Below are 17714 nucleotides of genomic sequence, written 5' to 3' on the forward strand. Positions count from 1 at the left end.
GCCTGATCAGTCCCATTGTGTTTCCAGGCCTCTACAGCAGCTGTGATCGCTCACGGCAAGGAGACCAGGCTTCAGAAGGAAAGGCTGCTGCTGGCCATTTGAATGGCTGGCTTGGATGCAGACCACGCCTGGCCTCATGGGAGGACACCGCTGTAGGGGCTCAGAAGCTGGACTTGCCCCACCGTAGCCAGAGAGGGGACCCCAGAATCCACCCCCTGAGCCCTACTGCCTGGGACTCCTTCCTACCCACCTTCCCCTCTCAAAGTCCTGGCAGGTCCAAGCTCACTTCCCAGCCCCCACTGGAGGGAGACGAGTGGCAGTCTCACCGGTTAGAAACCTCACGTGTGGAGCTGCAATGGTCAGTGCTGGGTGTGAGCCTGAACTGCTGCAATGGGCAGGAGAGAGGGACTCAGGTTGGGGCTGTAGCTGGGGCATAGGCAAGCTGTAACGTTTGGATCTGTATCACGCTGAGCTTCCCAAAGCACCGCTGAGCTAAGGGAGGGAGCCAGGGTTCCTTGCCTAGATTTACATACAGGCCAGATTCTGATCTCAGCTACCTCCACTGGTGTGCCAGACCCTCTCCGTGCCCTCCGCACGCAGCTTTTCCCTCCAGCTCTCCTGCCGGGGAGAGGTGCAGGCAAGGCTGATCCTAGTTCCCGGCACACAGTGGGCATGACTCTGACCTCATGCTGGTTTTACACTGATTGCAGCAGCTATTTCAGATTGATGTGAGGCTGCTGTGAACTAAGCCCAGGTGCAATGCTGTCCATGAAAGCCCAGCACACTGAAAACGGGAGCAGAGACAGAACCTCTGGCAGCAAGGAGCAGCTGTATGTGGAGGCCATGTGAGCAGAATGGAGATGTGAGCTTTCTGGCGGCTGTGCAGCCAATTCAGATCCTATAACACTGGCCTGACTCTGACCTCGCTCAGCGTATAGCAGGAGCGACAACACCTTTGCCTTCAGTGGATACATGTGCCAACAAGCCAGAGGCAGTGAGATCAGAATCAGGCTCATTTGACTGGACCTGTCTTTGCAACTAAGGAAGACTGAACCCCTCTCTTTTCTATGGGGGTAGTGGAGGAATTAAACAATATCTGCAGCCCGCAGAAGAATGAGTGGACCAATGAGGTAGAGTTCAGAGTGACAGCGATTGGGTAGTTCAAAATAGTTGTGCAGAAACACTTCATAAACAAACCCACATTTACACAGACCAAACTCATTTTTAAGGCTTCTAAAATATCCCACCTCATACCTAATATAGGGGGTTCATAAACTGTTCTCTTATGTTTGAGTATCCAGCTCCACTGTTAACGCTACATCATCTGTCAAGCTCTCTGTGCCAGGACTAAGAATTCCTTCTTTGACAGGTTTTTAGCTTTTCATATTTTGTTTAAATAAATGACAATAAACCTATCAATTTCTACCAACTGTTCTGTTCCCAGACTCTGAAATGATGTTGCATTATTCTTATATCCTTCTTTTTGAAGAATTGTATCTATTAGGCATGCACAGAGCTATTTTGAACAACTGCTGGAGAATTAAAATATTAAACTCCCTCTGCTGATTACTAATTATTTTCTTGGTAACAAAGCAGGAGTTATTAGAATTAAAAAAATGCACTGTACATTTCAAATAGATATTGAATTTGCACAAAAACTATGAATGCATTTTTGTTGGAAAAATGCTAGTCGTGGGTTGAAAAAACACATTGGCTGAAAAAGGAGAGCTCCGTGCACAGTTCTTGTATTGTATATCCAGATACAGGCAAAGCTCTCATAAATGTTCCCAGTGCAATTGGAGTACATAGATGTTAACGTGGGAGGGGAGTGTCTAGTCCACAGAATAGGGAAGAAACTGCATTTTCACTGCCGATAGTTCTCTATTAACTACATTGTGTAGGATATTTTAAAAACCTATATCAGGGGGGTAGCCGTGTTAGTCTGGATCTGTAAAAGCAACAAAGAATCCTGTGGCACCTTATAGACTAACAGACGTTCTGCAGCATGAGCTTTCGTGGGTGAATACCCACTTCTTCAGATGCAAGTGAAGAAGTGGGTATTCTGCAGCATGAGCTTTCGTGGGTATTCACCCATGAAAGCTCATGCTGCAGAACGTCTGTTAGTCTATAAGGTGCCACAGGATTCTTTGTTGCTTTTAAAAACCTATAGGAAGTTTACCATTTTTATTCAAGTCTGTGGGGGTTTCCTATAGGAGTTAACAGGCGCTCACTGTTATCCCTATAGGAATAGCTTTCCATTCCCACCGGGTTCCTTTCCCATCTGACAGCCAGTCCTCCTACAAGGATTTGAAGAACTGTCAGAGGAAAAGAAGCATCCCTGCACCCTCAAGAGAAGGACGCATCTAAGCCCAGGAGACTTGCCGGTATGAACAGAGCCATGGGTCAGGTAAGGGAGGGGGGGATGTGGGTGGGTAACTTGGGGAGGGTTTCTTGGAATTTGGAGTTTGTAGGTGTGATATTTCTCTATGGAGTATTTTTTCTGTGTGTGCGCGCACACACACACACACACACACACAGCATCAGATTACATGTGATAACAGATTACATGCTGGGGGGGGGGGTATTTGTGAGTTTTTACCAGCATCAGCACCCTGCAGGGGTGGAGGAAAAAAACCTCTCTCACCTCTTCTTGTCTCAGCTAGTGGTAATTGGGGGGGGGGAGAGAAGAGGGGATTCCACATGTGGGATGGAAGGAGGAAACATTCCCCTGGCAAGTTGATTATGTTTTGTGAATGACGACAGCTGCTGGGGGAGCTGGCTTCATGTGTCACTAAATCCTGGAGAGAAGGATTAGTGAGCAGGCAATAGGTGTGTGATAAGTTGCACAAGTCTGTGCAATTTATCGAATACTTGGCTTCAAAAGACCCACATATTTGTTTTAAGATGTACTGCATGGCTCCCAAGTTTATCACTCGGATTGCACCACCACAAATCTACACCATGTGTCAGATATCTGTCTGAAAGGGCAGTGAAGGCAGTAGAGCTTGTAGATGTGCAGTTATTAGATTTCACAGCACATCAGCAAATATGTACTCTTTAGATGCCAAGTATTTGATCCCCCCAGCAGATCCCAGCAGTCATCCATATTCAGACATGTATAGGAGTAGTACTCGTCAAATTAACGGCTAAGAAACAAGTGAAAGAATGCAAAACCCAGACACTCTGTTTCACTAACACCCATAAGGTAAAACTTAGTATTGTTGATAAATTTTCAGAATTGTTTAAGTCACTGACTCAGAATCATACACCTGTAAATAGATTTAAAGCTAGGGGAAAATCTGCAATAACAAATCAACGGGCTAAAAATCAATAGGGCTCAAGCTGTAAGAAGTTCTGCTTGAAGAGATAATGTAACATCTTGAGCTCACCAGTATTTAAAGACACTCAATTTTGTGCTGTCAAAAGCACTGCCTGTCAGAGCTTTTCAGTATTGAACAAGATCTTTTCCTGCTGTGGAACGTTCCTTTTCCAGGAATGTAAACCACCCAGAGTTCTAGCATTTGTCCTTTTGGTTTAAAAAAATTGAAAACATATCAAGTGGCTGCATCTGTTAGCTGTTTTTTGCTAGACCATCACATCCTTGTGCTGCACAAAGCACCATGACTTTGCCTCATGTAAGGCCAAGAGACCCCGGTCGTCGGCAGGCGGCACTGAACCTGGGACCTCTGGCGCTTAGTGCATGAGCCTCTACTGCCTGAGCTAAAAGCCACATCCCTCTTTGCTGTGACTGTAGCAGACTCGTTAATCTCTAAGTGGTCTGGGGGCACCACACCCAGGAGATGTGTGGGTTACATTTGCTCATTCCCATAATTCCCATTAGCCTCCCTGGTGAGGTCAACACAATTGAGAACTTTTAACTAAATTCAAGGACAGTGCAAATAATTTCAGCTGGACTCAGTCTCTCCCACTCAACAGCATGGGAGCTAGTGACAAGATCTTTGCCATCTGCAGCGACTGGCCTCCTAGAAAGGGTGGGCTAGTTCACAAAGACAGGCAGTAGTTTTCTTTCATTTTAAAATGTATTTTCAGCGTAGAGTTTGCAGCCACCCTAAGAAACTGAAGCTGCTTGTTGCTTTCTTATTGTGAGGAGGCTCATGGAGCCCGAGCTGATCATGGGGATTTTCCCCTAAAGAATTTGTATTGAAATAAAAGAAGCCCCAGCAAAGCGATGTGAAATTGGGAACTAACCTGATGTTCCTTTTCTTGCACTCCCTCTGGTGGCTGTTTTAATGTTTTACTGACTCTGCAGGGGCAGAGTACAAATACCGAGGCTTGGTCCGCCCTTGAGTTATGTCCACATAGTACATCAGTCAGGGGACGGGAAATACACACATCCCCAGACCTACGGATCTGTGCCAACGAGACCCCAGTGTAGGCTCAGCAGAAGAATGCTTCCAGCGACATAGCTAACGGTGCCTGGGGAGGGGGGTCCTCCCCCACCAGCAAATCCCCTTCTGTTGGCGTAGGAGCTATCAGGACAGTCCCACGAGCGGGATCTGCAAGCATTACACAGCACCCATACATTAATGTAACCTTGCATAGCACAAGGGGTAAGGGTCGAATGCAAATGCTTGCACAGCTCTTTAGCTGAAAAAGCAATTGTGGTTTGCCACCAAATTGTTCTCTACAATAGAAAAATTGGGGTGAGTATTGACTGATATGGAATCAAGAGGCCCAAAGAGTTGAAAGTGTTAACATAATGCAGTCACTGTCCAAGAGGAAACCATGGTAAGCCAGGGTCGGGGTTTGGTATAGACCGTCCAACCATGGCAATCAGATTATAAATCTGATGCCAAAGGTCAGAACTGTCTTGACTGAAGCACACAAAAGGGAAAGACTCAAAATTAGATAAAGAGCACTGAATCTAAAATTAATTGATTAGGAAAAACAAATTGAATCAAAATCTATCCAAGTCCCTTTCTGGAGACAGAGAATATCGGTTAAGTCTCTTAGTCAGTCAAACGGCCCTTGGTGGGAAAGTTCTGATGCTCAATTCTGAGTTGAGAATGGCAGTCGCTTTCCTGCTTTAGAGAAGACAGCCAGCCAGAGAGAGAGAGAGAGAAGATGGGATAGGTGGGAAATGTGGTTTTTGTTGATGTTCTGAAGATGGAGGGTGGCTTCTCAGTCCTGGGCGGATCCTTTGGGCTGGCAGGTTGGCCATACCAGCAGTTGTCTTAGGCCCTGGCTCACATCGTTGGTTGGTTTAATAGGGGCTGGGTCCTTCTCAAGCCAAGCAGAGCTGGACTGGCCGTCTCATCTCACCGTGCGAGGGCCACGCAGTATCGTTAATTTCAGGATCAGGCGAAAAGCTGAGCAAGAGCCAGGACAGGAGGAAGTTTGGGCAGAAGGGGACAGAAAGGAGGACATGCAAGGGAGAGGAAGACAGAGCAGGATCTTACATGAATCAGGTTGGGGTCCTCACCCGTGTAGTGATGATGGTCAAGAATTCCCATTGGAGTATCAAGGTCTGGTGTCACAGCAACAATCCTTCCACCACAGTCACAGTGACGGTAAAATAATTCTCTCTCTCCTCTTTATTTAAGGGCCCCCCCCCCAAAAAATCAATGGGTGGAATAATCCATTCTCTCATTATTTTGTCCACCAACTGATTTCTGACACACTAATTTTGGTTCATTGAGTTCTGATCCTCTTGTTTAACAGTCATAATCTTAACACAGTCCTTGAATAGACTTAATTTAAACAGAAGTTTCTACTAACTCAGTCTTTGTCTCCTTCTCACATCTTTTTTTAATCAGGTTTCTATAAGGGGACATTTGTAACAATTCTTGAACCTCTACCCACTGTTCACTGGTTAGACTAACAGGCAATGCAGGCCTGGTAGAAGATGGGAATCTTGGCCTTAATTCTACTTTTAGAACAGTGAAAAGAGAAGGCTGGTCGAGAGGCTTGGGAGCCTCTGGCTGGTATTCAGAGTCCAGTTTTTCAGCTAAGTCTTATTTTTATGAAATAATTTATCAAAAATATTATGACCCGCTACACAATGGTTCCACCCTCGTATTTCGCTGGCACGAGTGGCCGGACTTAGACTGTGGGCTTCCAGCCACAGAAACTCTCCCTGGAGCAACCGCCTGCACGCTCTGATGGGGGGGGAGAGCAGGCTGCATCCAGCAGTTGGAATGTAAAACTGCTGGGGGCCTGTAGGAGGCAGCATGACCAGCTGTCCTCTCCGGGGCAGATGGCCCAGGGAGTGCCAGCACGGAATGGTTTCAGTGGCAGGCTGACACCAGTACCGTGACCTTCGTAGCAAACACAGTGACCTGTGACTGGGGGGATGCCAAGATGAGCGTTACATCACCCCGAATCTGACCTCATGCTGCGTGCCCCTTGGGCCTGTCCCTGGGACTGACGGGAACCGTGTGCATTGGGCGATGAGGAGTAGGAAGAAGAGAATGCTATTCACTTGTCCAAGGGTTTTGCATGTAACAGAGTCTTCATGCCAGAACCACTAGTCAGATTATGCAGATATGAGCAATTCAACAGACACAAATGATCATGGCAGCAAAGAATGTGCCTGATGTGTACTCCCAGCACAGACAAAACATATTGAAAGAAACATTATTAGCTGTCACAGAAGCCTGGGGGAAGCAATATAGAGCCATAATCCATTTGCTAAGGAATCTATTAGTGCCTAATGTATGCAAAACTCCCAAACACAGAGACTCAGACACCCAAAGTAGCACTTTCTGCTCCAGGAGACGTCACAACAAATCGCCCTTTGAATTCTACATGTGTACTTGAGGAAGCCTGGGATAGAAAACAGAGTCTGGGCCAGCATCAAACCTGGATGGGACAGCCAGTCCATTTCAGCGCCCGATCGCTCAGCCTCCTTGCTTGTCTGCTGGGAAAAAAATAATTAAATCTTCCTTTAGAAATAAGGTCAGCACAGTGAGGAGCGAGATCTTGAGAACTCTTCGCCCTTTGCAGTGAGGAGTAAAGTTCTAGCATATGAGAAGGAAAGCCAACAGAACGAGCCCAGTGCGGCCTCTCCCGGCACTGGTGAATCTGGAGTGGGGCCGGGGGGGTTCTGCTGCCTGCTCCTCTCTCCACACTGGGCTCATGGAAGCCTTCCACATCATCTCCCCCTGGCTAAGGCTTAGTGTACAGCAGGGGTCGGCAACCTTTCAGAAGTGCTGTGCCAAGTCTTCATTTATTCACTCTAATTTAAGGTTTCACGTGCCAGTAAAACATTTTAATGTTTTTAAAAGGTCTCTTTCCATAAGTCTATAATATATAACTAAACTATTGTTGTATGTAAAGTAAATAAGGTTTTTAAAATGTTTAAGAAGCTTCATTTAAAATTAAATTAAAATGCAGAGCCCCCCTGGACCAGTGGCCAGGACCTGGGCAGTGTGAGTGCCACTGAAAATCAGCTCGTGTGCCACAAATTGCCTACCCCTGGTTTACAGGCAGAAGGAAAGTGTTTGCAGCATGTGGCAGATCCCACAAGTTTACACAACCCCAATGCTGAAGATGCAGCACACTTCAGCTACAGCTGTGTGCTTAGCTGCTGGGCCAAATCCTGCCTCCTTTTATTTCACTGAAGCAGATTGTGCAGGTTGTGGTGGGTCAGGCACCAGAGTGCCCCTTTGTGGCAGGGGTAGGATGGGGTGCCAACATCTCACCACTCTCGAGTCACTGCGTCCGCCTGTCTACGGGTGATCAATGACAGCCTCTTGGCCTTCCTCCCCACTGTCACCCCTGTCGGGTGCGGTAGCGTGGCCTAACAGCCAGAGTCCATATACAACCCCCTACAAGCAGGATAGTGCAGCCTAGAGGCCAGAGGCCATATAAACCCCCTTACGAGCGGGGTAGCACGGTCTAGCGGCCAGAGTCTATTCAAGATCCCTCATGGTGAGGGGGTAGGGGGACTCAGGCCCACCCTCTCCACCGAGCCCCGACCCAGAGCCCTGTTAGTGGCAAGCTGTCCTTGCCCCTCGCTCGGCAGGGATCCACCCGCAACACGCCAAGCATCACCACAGCTCTAACGCTGCTTGTCTCTAAAGTTCCCCTGGGTCACTTCCTGCCATGAATACCAGTTCATCTGGGGCAGGGGGTCTCTGGTCTGTTTCTCCCCTGTGACATCCTCTGTCGAGGTCCCAGGTAGTGCATCGGCTTGGCTGACTCCTGGATCCTGGCACGCAAACTCTCCCTCTTCAGGAGCTGGGAGTGTGCATCCTTCTCCTCCGGTGGCCAGCCCAGACTGAGCAGATCTGCAGGCTTTTATACCTGTTCTCCAGTTGGAGCATGCCCAGAAGAGCTTCCGGGGTGTGGCTTCCTCTGCTAGGAAGGAAAGGTTAACCCCTGCTGTACCAGTGTGGGGCTGCTTTGCCCCATCACACAGGTCAAAAGCTGGAAATGGCTTTGTGCAAAATACCTGCAACTGAAACCAAACCATTCCAAGAAGGATGCAGCTCCCCAGGGTGTAATGGCTGGCAGGACAACATATCTGCCTGGTGAGCTTTTGATGTCAGCTTTAATTTTATCAGAAATGCCTCCCGATTTCACCTGCCGTAACTGAATTGATTAAGACCAGCTGGACCCGGAGGATTCTACAACAACAAGAAACACTAGAAGTTTGAAGTGGATGAAGTGGGTTATAGCCCATGAAAGCTTATGCCCAAATAAATGTGTTAGTCTCTAAGGTGCCTCAAGGACTCCTCGCTCTTTTTGCTGATACAGACTAACACAGCTGCCTCTCTGATAGAAAACTTAGTTGCTCAGACCAAGACTTGTGTGGTCACAGCATTCAAAATGAATTATTGGACCAAACACAGTGCTTAATTATGTGCCTACTGGAGGGGTCCATTTTCAGAGAGGGACCCGGGGATTTAGCCACATGACTTCAGCTGTATGGCTAACTCCCCACTCACTGGGCTAACCATGTCAAACTACCCCTGTAGTGTAGGCAGCCGTGCATACTTCAGTGCCCTGCCTTACAACCTGCCAAGAGAGGAAGGCCTGATAACGTCTCATGCGCAGTCAGTGAAATGGGCCGTGTTACCTGGCCAAGGAAGGACTATGCAGTTTTATGTTTAAACAACTTTTCCCTTTAAGGGGTCAATTTTGCCAGCTCTCCATCCCAATTTTGCAGGTGCAGCTTTGTAAGCAAAAATGTGAGTGCAATTGGCAGCAGTCAGGCAGCAGGGTGACTGGCAGATGCAGTCAATTATTTAGCAGCTGACATGGCCTCAATGATACAAAACTGGGGGTGCAAAATGAAACCACATCTGAAAAGCTACCAGTTCCCTGGGTTCCAGGTCGGTGAGCTCCTCCTGCTATATCTGAGCAGGTCAGCGGCCCAGGGTGGCAGAGGGATTGCACACTCGCTGCGCATTGCGGAGATCTAGTGCCTTGCGGAGCCATTGACACCAGTGCAGAGGGGTGTGAAATGCTGCTGCTCTGAGAGCATTTCACACCCTGGCGTGAGCGACTCGCGGAGCTGCAGGCCCAAGGTTTCTATAATGGGTCACCATGCACGATGGGGCTATTGTGGGATGCAGAGCAGGTTGGCAGATTCGTGGCCACTGAGTGTGCACAGCAAGGGTGCCTTGGGCCACGCCCGGGATTCATAGATTCATAGACTCTAGGACTGGAAGGGACCTCGAGAGGTCATCGAGTCCAGTCCCCTGCCCTCATGGCAGGACCAAATACTGTCTAGACCATCCCTGATAGACATTTATCTAACCTACTCTTAAATATCTCCAGAGATGGAGATTCCACAACCTCCCTAGGCAATTTATTCCAGTGTTTAACCACCCTGACAGTTAGGAACTTTTTCCTAATGTCCAACCTAAATCTCCCTTGCTGCAGTTTAAGCCCATTGCTTCTTGTTCTATCCTTAGAGGCTAAGATGAACAAGTTTTCTCCCACCTCCTTATGACACCCTTTTAGATACCTGAAAACTGCTATCATGTCCCCTCTCAGTCTTCTCTTTTCCAAGCTAAACAAACCCAATTCTTTCAGCCTTCCTTCATAGGACATGTTCTCTAGACCTTTAATCATTCTTGTTGCTCTTCTCTGGACCCTCTCCAATTTCTCCACATCTTTCTTGAAATGCGGTGCCCAGAACTGGACACAAGACTCCAGCTGAGGCCTGACCAGCGCAGAGTAGAGCGGAAGAATGACTTCTCGTGTCTTGCTCACAACACACCTGCTAATGCATCCCAGAATCACGTTTGGTTTTTTTGCAACAGCATCACACTGGGGATGGGGAATGGGACACAGAGGCGGACACATCTGCTGTCCCCCTATGGCCAGAGGAGCAGTTGCGGCCCAGAGAGGCACCCACCCTTGCCTTTCCACAGTCCCTCTAAGCGAGGGTGCATGGTCACAGGGCAATTCCACAGGCTGCCCTGGGGCATGGTGGGCCTAGGCAGTGGATTGCCTCAACCAAGCCCTGGAAGGGATGTTAATTGTACTAATTCTCCAGGTGTGTCTAATGCAGCAGCAATGGTGGCTGGAGAGCATTCAGCACAGGCCTTTGAACAAGCACATTTCCCTTTGATGGAGCAAGGATAATCTCCCTCCTGGCCTGGGGAATCTAAAACCCTTTGGCGCTTGCCCGCTAGGCTGCTGCAGCCTTGTGTGGAGCCCCCCCCTCAGGATCCACCCTCTGGTCCCAGGATACTGGGACTCTGCAGAGAAAGGAAATCCCAGCCACAGCTAACTAGGAAATGCCAGAGCATGGTCCATCCCCCGTAGGGCCTTGTCCCCTCGCATTCATTGCACTAATCTCTGCTCTGGCTTCTCCCTTCGGTTCCTTTCTGCCCTTCCTACACTGGTCTCTTACTTTAACCCTTTGGGGCCGCTCTCAAGAGACTTGTCTTCACTACGCCTTATAGGGAAACCTCCTGCCAGCACAATACCTCCAGCGCAGCGGCACCCTGGGGAGCAAGAGCGTAGCTAAATCCACACCTGCTCCAGGCCTCAGCCAGGCATGTGTGAGCAGCACACTGCCATCTTCCCTCCTCCCTTCCGTGGTGGCAGGTGCAGGGTGTGCAGGGAGAGCGCGTGAGGATGAGCGCGGTGGTAGGTGCAGGGTTGGGCACGCAGGTGGGTGGTGAGTATAATAGGCCAGGGGAGGCTCTGCCAGAGGCCCTGTTCTGGGTTTGGCAGGGGAAGTTTTTCCTTTATTGTGCCCCATGCAGGTTCTGGGGCAGCTGAGGAGATGATATGTGCTATTCAGCTTCCTGGTTTCAGCAGTAATCTCCCTGGACTCCAGAGCAATGACTGATGGACCCAGGAAGCTGAGTAATACATACCAGCTCCTCAGCCGCCCCAGAACCTGCCTGGGGCATAGCAAAAGCTCAGGTTCTTCTCCGGGAAGAGACGCTGTCCCGCTGCAGCTTTTCCTGGGCAGCTTGGGGCCTGGGGAGCTGTGGCTGGCTCAGGGCTCCCCTGGCTGAGGGGGTGGGGGCACGCGAGCAGAAGGGGTGGAGCCTCCCCAAATGGGGGCTCCACCTGCCGCCCTTGGGCACACGCACACAGCTCAGACTGCAGCAGAGTTGTGCAGTTCTCCTCTTTTGTAAAAAATCTTCGGAAAGGATGTCACAGAGTGAGCCACATTGGCTCCAAAATGATTCTTCAGGTGGCTTAAACTGTGCTTAATGAGACAGCAGGGAGGAATAGCGTGGCTCAGAGTAGCCGTATTACAGGCTTCATTTTATATTGTCTCAAAAATCCTGGGACTGGGACAGACATTATCATCTCCCGCTGCAGAAGAGTCAGCAGCATCCCTCCCTGGCCAGATGCTGTTGACAATCGTCTTTTATTGCCTCTTTTACTTTTAATAGTAATTGAAGCATTTGGTAAATGACATTAAATCTTCTTCATCCTTTTTCAGCCTCTGGTGAAGAGTTTAGTTCAGCTTTGATTTGTCAGAGCAGTTCAGACAGGGCTTCACATTAAACAGCCACTAGTATTCGGGCACCCTCTGTCCCAGCGGAGATCCCCAAATATGAGCCGGTGCCCTGAAGAGCTCAGGTTTCAAAAGTGGCCTCTAGGGCCTCAACACAGCAAAACATTTCAGCACCTGCTTAACTTCACATATGTGAGTAATCCCAGCCCTGCTCTGCCAATCACTCACTGAGAGATTGTCAAAGATGTGGTTGCCCCATCTCACAAAAGATATATTGGAATTGGAAAGGTTCAGAAAAGGGCAACAACAATGATTAGGGGTATGGAACGACTTCCATCTGAGGAGAGATTAATACGACTGGGACTTTTCAGCTTGGAAAAGAGATGACTAAGGGGGGATATGATAGAGGGCTGTAAAATCATGACTGATAGGGAGAAAGTAAATAAGGAAGTGCTGTTTATTCCTTCTCATACTGCGGGAACTAGTGGTCACCAAATGAAATTAATAGGCATCAGGTTTAAAACAAACAAAAGGAAGTATTTCTTCACACAACGCACAGTCAACCTGGGGAACTCCTTGCCAGAGGATGTTGTGAAGGCCAAGACTATAACAGGGTTCAAAGAAGAACTAGATAAGTTCATGGAGAATAGGTCTATCAATGGCTATTAGCCAGAATGGACAGGGATGGTGTCAGTAGCCTCTGTTTGCCAGAAGCTGGGAATGGGCGACAGGGGATGGGTCACTTGGTGATTCCCTGTTCTATTCATTCCCTCTGGGGTGCCTGGCACTGGCCACTGTCGGAAGACAGGGTACAGGGCTAAGTAGACCTTTAGTCTGACCCAGAATGGCCCGTTTTTATGTTCTTATGACACAACTGGGAGTTTGGCATCCAGTACCTTTTGCTGAATGGGGATGGAATCACACACACTCTGAAAGCCAACTATATACTCAAGAACTTCGCCAAAAAGGGACCTTAATATGGCCCCAATCCTGCAATGGTTTTCTTGCCCTAGGGGCTGCCCATGCAGCGCTCAGGGCAGGATCACAGCCTGTGTAACTATTACTAGTGGTGGGTGAACACTTGAAAAAGTGTCCATGCCTTTGTTCTAATTTTAAAAGAAAATTGACCGACTCTGTCTCCGGCACCAGCGTGATGCTTTCCATGAATGTCCTAGCCAGCGAGTTTGCCCACAGAAATGGTCACTAAAACAGCAAGTACTGCAGAAAATTCACAGAAAGGCAAGTGTGCATTCACGACTACCAGAAGTCGCACAGAAATCTGATTTCAAGCCTTACGCAGCCACCATTCCCTGCTGAGCACAACCACGTTCCCTGGCAACCTCTGCCCGGAGGAGAGCCAGGTGGCCAATCTGCATCAAGGGGGGAGGGAGGGGTGCTGACCCTCTCTCTGACGGGCCTGGGACAGAGTCTGCCATGCCCTCAGGGCAAGGGCACTATGGGATGTGTGTGAACATTCATCTTCTGTAGACACCGAATGTGGTGATTAGCGTTAAACGTTCATCGATGTGTGAATGGCCCTTTCCCAAGTGCCAACGCCGCTGCCCGGCAGCACTCGCTGGCACCTCGGAGCTCAGACTGGGCTTCCGCTCCAGCCAGGGAAAGGAGCAGGCTACTGCAGCACCCTGAGCCATGCATGGGGAGGCCGGGCTTCCTAGTCAAACTTGGGGCTTCCGTGCGGCAAAGCACAATGCTGCCACACCCCACCGCTCCCACGGACGTAGTACCAACCATTCCTTTTCCTGGACACAGGTGCTCTCAGGTCCTAAGTGCCACCCATGCTTCCAGCTCCCTGCCCGTACACCCATCGTCTGTGCCATGCCCCCTTCCTCCCAAAACCCACCCCAGCTCCTACGCTCCTCTGCAAGGGACAGCATTCAAATGAATGCTTCACAGACTGGCACAACCCTGCGGGCACCAGGGAGAGAGCTCTAACGCGTTTTTAATTTATAAGGGGGGTCGCACTCAGAGGCCTGCTGTGCGAAAGGGGGCACCAGTACAAAAGTTTGAGAACCACTGACATAGAGTTTGATTGAGGGATCTTAGGCAAAGTAAAAAAACGTTGAAAGGAGAGGTAGATATGCTGGAGGGTAGGGATAGGGTCCAGAGTGACCTAGACAAACTGGAGGATTGGGCCAAAAGAAATCTGATGAGGTTCAACAAGGACAAGTACAGAGTCCTGCACTTAGGACGGAAGAATCCCATTCACTGCTACAGACTAGGGACCGAGTGGCTAGGCAGCAGTTCTGCAGAAAAGGACCTAGGGGTTACAGTGGACGAGAAGCTGGATATGAGTCAACAGTGTGCCCTTGTTGCCAAGAAGGCTAATGGCATTTTAGGCTGTATAAATAGGGGCATTGCCAGCAGATCAAGTCACGTGATCATTCCCCTCTATTCGGCACTGGTGAGGCCTCATCTGGAGTACTGTGTCCAGTTTTGGGCCCCACACTACAAGAAGGATGTGGAAAAATTGGAAAGAGTCCAGCGGAGGGCAACAAAAATGATTAGGGGACTGGAGCACATGACTTATGAGGAGAGGCTGAGGGAACTGGGATTCTTTAGTCTGCAGAAGAGAAGAATGAGGGGGGATTTGATAGCTGCTTTCAACTACCTGAAAGGGGGTTCCAAAAGAGGATGGAGCTCAGCTGTTCTCAGTGGTAGCAGATGACAGAACAAGGAGCAATGGTTTCAAATTGCAGTGCAGGAGGTCTAGGTTGGATATTAGGAAACACTATTTCACTAGGAGGGTGGTGAAGCACTGGAATGGGTTCCCTAGGGAGGTGGTAGAATCTCCTTCCTTAGAGGTTCTTAAGGTCAGGCTTGACAAAGCCCTGGCTGGGATGATTTAGTTGGTATTGGTCCTGCTTTGAGCAGGGGGTTGGACTAGATGACCTCCTGAGGTCTATTCCAACCCTAATCTTCTATGATTCTATAAATGTCTATTATCATCAGTGGAGATTTTTGGGGGGTCTGTTTCTGGGTGTACAATGAAATCAATGTTTATCAACAAAAAATCTAATCCTTCCAAGCCTATCTATAGGTATGAAAAAGAGAGTTCTGAAACCTCAGGCTGTGCCTTCATTGCAGCAAGTGCCTGTTTCGTACGCATGTCTCCTTCACGGGAAACCTCCCACCAAAATTCTAGAGATGCCTCCCATGTGCAAGTCCCTACAGACACAGAGCACAACCAAACACACCAGGAGCAACGTGCCAGGCATCCCTAAGCCCTGCTGCTACAGTAACTGTGACATAGTGATTGCTCTAGCAGAATTGTCGTGCTGTGCCTCACCTTCTTCCAGCAATGCAGGTCTCGGAGCAAATGAATTAGAAATGAAAGGGCAGACAATTGTGTGGAGAAAGGTCAATAAAGCCAATGCAAGAGGTGGGAGGCTTGTTTTAATTGCTAGTAATGATATGCTGCCACTGTCACGCCCCACCCCCGACTGCTCTGGCTGTTCTGTGCCAGGCTGCCATTGGAGTGCAAAGGCCCTTTGTAGCAGCGCGGATTTCCAGACAAACTCCACAGCCTGCCTTTGTCAGAGCTCTTCCCGCCCCCCTGCCGTCAGCAGCTGCCTGTGGAATAGCTCTTGTGCCCAGCCAGGGGAGGAGGATTACGGCCCTGCAGGGCAATGCTGATGGCGCCCACTGGAGAGGAAAATGTGGAAAGCCTGCCCTGCCCATGCTGTTCCTGTACGTCCCTAGCGCTGACAATCAGGCTCCTTTCACAAACCTCAGGTTTCAGTGGCAGCCGTGTTAGTCTGTATCAGCAAAAACAACAAGGAGTCCTTGTGGCACCTTAGAGACTAACAAATAAATTTATCTGTTAGTCTCTAAGGTGCCACAAGGACTCCTCATTTTTTTCCCCACAAACCTCAATTCACTTCAGCCTGAAACCCAGAGCAGCTGGATATAGCTGTACAGCAGCTTCTCTGCTGGGCTTGGCAACATGCCGCCTGAGAACCGCGCTGGGATCTGAGCACGCGAGACAATCCAGTTGATAATAGTGACAATCGGTGGAGCCAGCGTTTTCGGCTAGGGGAAGTTTCCCAGGTATTGATGAGCATATTGACTTCCTGCAGTGATCTCACAGACCCACGGAACCAAGAGAAGGATCTGCAAGCTAGAAAGACTCCACACAGGTGTGCTCTGATGGCTACAGAGCCTGTGACGTCACCATTCATCCGACAGATCAGAGCTTTAGTGAGGAAGCTACTCTGGTGAGCTGTAGCAGAGCCGTTACCTGCCAGCTAAATTAGTCTCTAATTAGGACTGAGCAAAGACGCTAATATGTAAAGACGCTCTAATACATCACTCAATCTGTTTAGACAGAAGGCGTGGCATGATAATCATACTTGGAAGCCTCTCTGTCATGGATGTGCTGGTAATTTTATGTCTCTTACTACACACACTGTGGGTTAAGACAAAGAATTTGCTACTGGTGGTAAATATTTTAAAAATATGCCACATGAATGCTTTTTGGAAAAATCTTTGGTACAGACTGGGAGTGGTAACAAGAAAGTCCTATGAGAATACTGCTTCTCAGCTAGTACCTGTTGACAGGCTTGGAGCTTGGCACAGCAGAGAAAGCATAACCAATCTAGACTGCTGTGTGGAAGGGGAAACTGAGGCACACCACCTCATGGCATTGGTGGCTAAATGCCAAGACATGCAAAAATGAGGTTAGTTAAACAGAAGTTAAAAGACATAGTGACTAGAGTGAAATCCCTGCAAGCTGCATGGACTCTTTTCAAAGACACCATAATAGAGGCCCAATTTAAATGTCTACCCCAAATTAAAAAACACAGTAAAAGAACTAAAAAAGAGCCACCGTGGCTTAACAACCATGTAAAAGAAGCAGTGAGAGATAAAAAGGCACCTTTTAAAAGTCAAATCCTAGTGAGGTAAATAGAAAGGAGCACAAACACTGCCAAATTAAGTGTAAAAATGTAATAAGAAAAGCCAAAGACGAATTTGAAGAACAGCTAGCAGAAACCCCAAAGGTAATAACAAAATGTTTTTTAAGTACATCAGAAGCAGGAAGCCTGCTAAACAACCAGTGGGGCCCCTGGGTGATCCAGATACAAAAGGAGCACTTAAAGATGATAAAGTCATTGCGGAGAAACTAAACAAATTCTTTGCTTCAGTCTTCACGGCTGAGGATGTTAGGGAGATTCCCAAACCTGAGCTGGCTTTTGTAGGTGACAAATCTGAGGAACTGTCACAGATTAAAGTGGAATTAACTGATAAACTCAACATTAACAAGTCACCGGGACCAGATGGCATTCACCCAAGAGTTCTGAAAGAACTCAAATGTGAAGTTGCAGAACTATTAACTATGGTTTGTAACCTATCCTTTCAATCGGCTTCTATACCCAATGACTGGAAGTTAGCTAATGTAACAGCAATATTTAAAAGGGGCTCTAGAGGTGATGCCAGCAATTACAGACTGGTAAGTCTAACATCGGTACTGGGCAAATTAGTGGAAACAATCATAAAGAATAAACTTGTTAGACACATAGAAGAACATACATTGTTGGGCAAAAGTCAACATGGTTTCTGTAAAGGGAAATCGTGTCTTACTAATCTATTAGAGTTCTTTGAAGGGGTCAACAAACATGTGGACAAGGGGGATCCGGTGGACATAGTGTACTTAGATTTCCAGAAAGCCTTTGACAAGGTCCCTCACCAAAGGCTGTTACATAAATTAAGTTGTCATGGGATAAAAGGGAAGGTCCTTTCATGGATTGAGAACTGGTTAAAGGACAGGGAACAAAGGGTAGGAATTAATGGTAAATTC

At 48.3% G+C, this 17714-nt stretch overlaps 1 protein-coding gene across 1 annotated transcript in view; it reads right to left on the bottom strand.

Annotated features, from left to right (window-relative positions):
- The window catches only part of HTR2C (5-hydroxytryptamine receptor 2C), a 653091-nt gene that overhangs the window by 594325 nt on the left and 41052 nt on the right, over window positions 1–17714 (bottom strand). The gene's annotated exons all lie outside the window — the stretch shown is intronic.

This window comes from Mauremys reevesii, linkage group 9 (genome assembly GCF_016161935.1).
Source record: "Mauremys reevesii isolate NIE-2019 linkage group 9, ASM1616193v1, whole genome shotgun sequence".
NCBI classification, from domain to species: Eukaryota; Metazoa; Chordata; order Testudines; family Geoemydidae; genus Mauremys; species Mauremys reevesii.